The sequence below is a fragment of the Onychomys torridus genome, chromosome 11 (genome assembly GCF_903995425.1).
Source record: "Onychomys torridus chromosome 11, mOncTor1.1, whole genome shotgun sequence".
Taxonomy (NCBI): domain Eukaryota; kingdom Metazoa; phylum Chordata; class Mammalia; order Rodentia; family Cricetidae; genus Onychomys; species Onychomys torridus.
This window is the reverse complement of record NC_050453.1, coordinates 22,175,197-22,181,196: the sequence shown is the minus strand read 5'-3', so window position 1 is coordinate 22,181,196 and position 6,000 is coordinate 22,175,197.

Genomic DNA, 6,000 nt, shown 5'->3' with positions numbered 1-6,000 from the left:
AAAAAAGTAAACAGACATTATATAGTAATTACAGGTACAAGTGTGTGTGTTGAAATCAAACTAATAAATGCTTGCCTTAGAGAGAAATCAAGAGGATGGGGGTGGGGTTGTAAGAGATTATAAAGGTGGTTTAAAGCTGAGTTCTTTTCTAAAACACCCCTTCCTTCTTCTTATTTCCAGGTTGGCCCAAATTAATCATGTTTCTAATTTGGAAGTCAGGGATGGTAAGGATAAGAGCTCTTAAGACCCAGGTCTATTTTCTGTGCTTGCCGTAGGCCCTGACATACAGTGGACCCCCGGGGAGCACATTCTGACAGACTCTCTGTTGGGTTGGACTATAGTGTGGTGGGTGAAGAAGATGCAAAACGCATGAGAGACCCGGCTCTGAGGGAATGGCAGACATCGACAATGGCATGGATGATGGGGACACACTCTGTTTCAAAGGCATGCTGTAAGACAAAGCTGAAGAGAACAACACGAACTTCATCCCACAGGGCTTCTGTGTCACTCAGCAAGTGTACAAGAGGCTCTCTGGAAGGCAATGAAGAGTTACAGGGAGCTGGACAGGTTGGAGGTCACCAGCACCACATAAAGACGGAAACACAGAGAGCTGTAGTGATCGTGGATAGAGTAGCAATCCTGTCTGAGTCCTAGACAACTAAGGAGAGAATGGGCTGGCTGAGATGCTCTTGGTTAGGTGACTGGCCAGAGCTTATCAGTAATTGCCCATTAACAATTCATGCAAATCGTCAAAAAGTAAGGTAAATTACTGTCCAAGTGTATGAGTGTTAGTGACTCGCTGCTGGGAATAGTCACAGGAAGTTCGTAGACACAAGAAGGCTGAGTTCTGCACGGAACTAGTATCTTCCAATTAATAGAACTGGTAGTGGGTTCAAATCCTGATACACCATTTAAAACTGTGTTGCCTGAAAAATGGCTTTATGCCTCTTTGTAAAGGAGAAAGAATCCTAACACCCCTACTTCAACAGTTGTGAGGATTAAATAAATCAATCTACATAAAGCAGTAAATTAATCTATACAAAGCTTTGAACAATGCTTGGTGCCTAGAGAGCTCAATAAAGGCTAGTCATCCTCCCCCTCCCTTCCCACCCTCCTCCTCACCACCACAGTGAGCTCTGCACTGGAAGGACTAATCGGTTAAAACTATAGAGTATAGTAGTGCTCCTTCTAGTCCCAAAGAATATATTTAGGAACTTCTCCTGTTGTTTCCTAGATTGGAGTAAGAACATCATTTGCTGGAATGGGAAACCTAGGCAGAAGGTTAATTGCATAACAAACATGCAACCAAACAGAACAAAAAGCCACTGTGTACAAATTGAGTTCTCAGTGAATCCCCCTTGTTATGCTTGGATGGAATATTCTGCTGCACATCTACACAAGTTATTAAAATCATACTTTGTAGCAAGAATAGATTGTGTCTTTGGGCACAAGGTCTTTATGACTTATCCATCATTGAAAGCAAGATACCATTCATCAAATGTATTTATCATTATCCATTACTACTGATAAAAAAAATCCCAATTTGTTCTGGACAAAATGATTGATAAGAAGAGAACTTTTGAGACCATCCAATGAAACACATTCCTGATTCTCTTACTTTTAATGAAAACTGAGTGTACCTATATCTTCACACGGGAAGACAAATCAAGTCTAACATCTGATCTTAACCAAACTCAAATACTGGCTTTGAAATTCCAATGATTATAGTTAGTTCTTTCTCTCCTGTTCAAATACTGAGGAATTGTCATTATATGATCATTCAGATGTTTAAACAGTGATTTAGGATGAGGAATTTTCAAATTCATACAGAACTCATTTCTTGAATTGGTATGACCCTAGCAAATGCACACTTAATGAGTCAGACTTTTATTTGAAATTCTTGATACTGTGAAGATCCTCAGTCATAAAAGACATTTGATTCATAAGAACATGGGGAAATGGTAGTTAAAGCTTAGCAATGTTCTAAGTCTTTTGTTTTTCTAGGACTGTACACGGGAACAGTCTTAACCTTTCTGGTTCTCGTGCTTTTGAGATCTGTGTGTCTTCAGCTCTGTTAAACAAATATAGCAAATATGCATGGATGAACAAGTTGTTGGTTTGTATGCTTGAGTGGAAATACAGGAAAAAGCATGGCACTTACATTTTGGTACTATAGTGGATTGTTACTGCAGTGACTCCAATATAACATACCTTTTGGATCCTTTTATACATCTCTGCCACATTAGGACTGGGTTCATCCATGTGACCTGTTTTGGGCAATGTGACATAAACAGATGAGATGGAAAGCAGAGGTTGGGTAAACATGTGCACATTAAGACTCAGCATCTCATGAGACCACTGTGCCGTGTATCAGCCCAGAACTAAAAACCACGTTATATGAGAGGCTGGTTGAGCTTAGTCTCTAAGGATTTCCTAGATGGAAGCAGCTATGTGAGAGATCCCAGCCAGGCATGACCAGCAGGAGGATGACTTAGCTCATAGAATCATGAGACATGAATGGTTGTTAACTCACTAAGTTGTTGGGGGTATTTTTAAAATTAATTTATTTTTCGTGTGCATGTGTCTGTGTCTGTACCATGTACAAGTTGGTGTCTATAAAAGCCAGAGGGGTGATGGACCCCTGGATCTGAAGTTACAGGAGATTTTAAGCTGCTTGATGTGAGTACTGGAAACCCACATAGGTTCTTGGTAAGAACAGCAAGTGTCTTAACCACTGATCCATCTCTCCATCCCATGTCAGGTGTTTTGTTTTGTTTTGTTTTGTTTTCCTTACAGAGAAATATAAATCATAAAAACCAATGCCTTGAAGTAGTGTGTTGTAACAAAAATCAAAGCCACATAACTTTGGCTTTAGGACTGAGTGGGTGGCAGAGGCTGTGGGGTAGCAAGTGGGGTTCGTGGAGCCTGATGACATGACAGGAAATTGCCAGTATAGGTTGATAAAGGGTAAATTACATTATATTGTAGAGGAAAAGCTGGTTCACACTGTCACATCTAGGAATGTGGAAGGCAGAAAATGTATTCAATCAACTTGTGGATTTGCCTTTGAGGAGATTTCTACCTGGAATACTGTAGGGACCAAATTGCCTTTAGAAAGCTGCATATAACAGGGTCTAGGAAGACAGAGATGAAGTAAGGAAAGAGTTTATAGGAAGAACTTGAAGCAGATGTGGCCAGTCCAGGAAATGCTACATTGGGAAATGAAACTTTTATATGTTAGTTTTTTTCAACTGGCACCAAATTCTTTAAAGTATGAAATGGCCTTGGAACACAGTTGAAACCACAAATATGACAACAAAATTTAAGTCCCTAGAATTATTTAAAATGCTACCTAAGAGAATCAAGTACATAGAAGGGCCTCTAAGAGCTTAAAGGGCATTTTCCCATAGCACCTTGACATGTTGACAAGGTGGAGGAATGTCTCAAAACTAGTTGTGGGCTAACTTTTTTTTCCAAGATAGTGTTTCTCTGTGTAGCTTTGCACCTTTCCTGGAACTCCCTCTGTAGCCCAGGCTGGCTTCGAACTCACAGAGATCCACTTGCCTCTGCCTCCTGAGTGCTGGGATTAAAGGCGTACGCCACCACCATCCAGCATGGGCTAACTTTTGTTTCATGTTTTCAACTATAACATGAGATGTAGGAAGCCATAAGATTTTAAAGGGAATTGGATCCATTGATACTAAATAGTGCCCAAGAGATGAAATGAAAAGACACAAGAACTTGGGAAAATCACCGAGCTACCAACACAGGATGTTTCCATTTGTGGAAAAGCCTTTTTAGATAGCAGACACAACCACTTCCAGAGAGTAAAACTACTCCTATTTCCACACTAGAAGGCCTTGCCTGGGTGTGACTGGATTTCAGAATTGCTGTGGACCAGTGATGGTTATGTGGCCCCCTGTTGCTCCTTCACAGTTCTGTGATGACTGTATATGAAACGGGTACCTTATTGCTTTAGGTCATAGGTCAGTGAGAGGAGGGGGAGAAAGAGAGACATAGAGACACTGAGAGAGACAGACACAGAAAGAGAGAGGGGGACAGAGGCAGAGACACAGAGATATAGACAGAGGAAGACAGAGAGAGAGATAGAAGGAGACAGAAAGAGATAGAGAAACTGACCTCAGTCTGTCCCAGTTTGACTTTATTCCCAAGCACCTTTGAAATGAGATGCATCCTTGAAAGTGGGTCCATTGCAAGGCCAATAGAAGAATGACCCAAATAACTTACAGAATCATGAACTATAATAATGTGATAATAAAAGTTTTTGGCCTTAAGCTACTAACTCCAGATGATTTATTATGCAGTGACCTGCCGTGGATACAGGAGTTCATTGTTAAGAATCAAGGTATAATAATAAACTGGATGCAGGATAATGCAGTCCACTTAACTTGAGTTAACTGAAATCCATTGATACTTTCTCTTGACAGCTTTGTGTAAAAGATGAAGGCCTGACAGGGTAGTAAGACAGTGCATTACAGGCTTTCAGAGCTCTGTGTAAAGTTGCTGAATAGCAGACCAGTCCTTGATCAATGTGTGACAGAAAAGGATGAGAATAGGCTCGGAAACAAGCAGACTTGGATTGATTTCTAATCCTACAGGTTGATTTTGGGCAAGTTACCTAACATCTCAGAATCCTGTAAAGATGGGGTACTCACAGGATTAACTGAGATAATACACAAAGATATGCTGTACAAAGTCTGGCATGTGGTAGCTGTTTCCTACATGTTGACTTCTTATGTTTGCATTTGCTTTGTTCACATAATGTTTCACCAGTGGGCCAGTAGGGCAGCAACACTGGGCTCAGTGTAACCATGGCCAGCCAGAGATCTGCCAGCCAGCTCCTGGGACAGAGCCGAGGCTCGGAGTTGTCTCCTCTTTGTCATGTGTGTTTTCACCACAGTGTGCACCAACTCCATCCCTGTAATGGTCCCCCTCTCTCCTTTGTCACGGTCCCACTTCTTAATGGTCTTGCTAAAAATTCTCCTTGTTCTTTAAGTGACTCATAATATGAATTCTATCTAGAGGTAGAGTCAATGACATTGTCTGGTATACTCCAATATACAGATGGGAACGTGTCTCTTTTGTGAGGAAATAACCATAAACTCTTGGCTTTGGAGGTAACCAACCAGACAGACCATTGCCACTCAAATGGAATGATTTCAAAAGAGCAAGCCAGAGGTCCCTTAGGGCTCCCCACCCTGGATATTTCTGGAACCAGGTGTCAGAGGAATCATGGCCAGTTGGTAGAACACTCTGGTTGCTAATGAGCTGCCTACACCAATCCATACTAGCTTTGGCTTCTCAGATATTTTGTAATAGCAAGAAACTATCACTATGGAGAACTGGGAAGTGTTAATTAACCTTGAAACATACAATGCTAGAAGAAGAAAAGTCAGAGCCCTTCTAGGACAGAATAAGATGATTCTCTTAGGTGGCTATTCATTGGAGAAAAGAGCTAAGAAGGGAATTTATCCATTGTTTAGGTTCTGAAAATGTAGGTGGCCCATGGGAGTTTGGGTTACTTTACCAGCCTGTTCTCCATCCCACCCAATGCACTTGCTGGTTTTCTGGGTCATCTTGAGATGGAAGTCTTTGTTTACCAGCTTTTTGGATTAGTCTTTTAAATGGGATTTGTATATTTACTTATTTATGCATTTATTTTTTATGTTAATTTCTTTCTGTCTCTTCCTCCTCTGTGGTGTGTGTGTGTGTGTGTGTGTGTGGTGTGTGTGTGTGTGTGTGTGTGTGTGTGTGTGTGTGTGTGTGTGTGTTTGTGGGTGCCTGAGGCTGCCATAAAAGGGTGTCCATTCTCTTGTAGCTGGAGTTACAGGTGGTTGTGAGCCGTCTGACATCGGTACTAGGAACTGAACTCCATTCTTCCACTAGAGTAGCAAGTGCCCTTGACTGCTGAACCTTCTCTCCATCCCTTTTAGTTTTGTTTTTGAATTTCAGTTAGTTAGTGATTTTAATGAACATGTA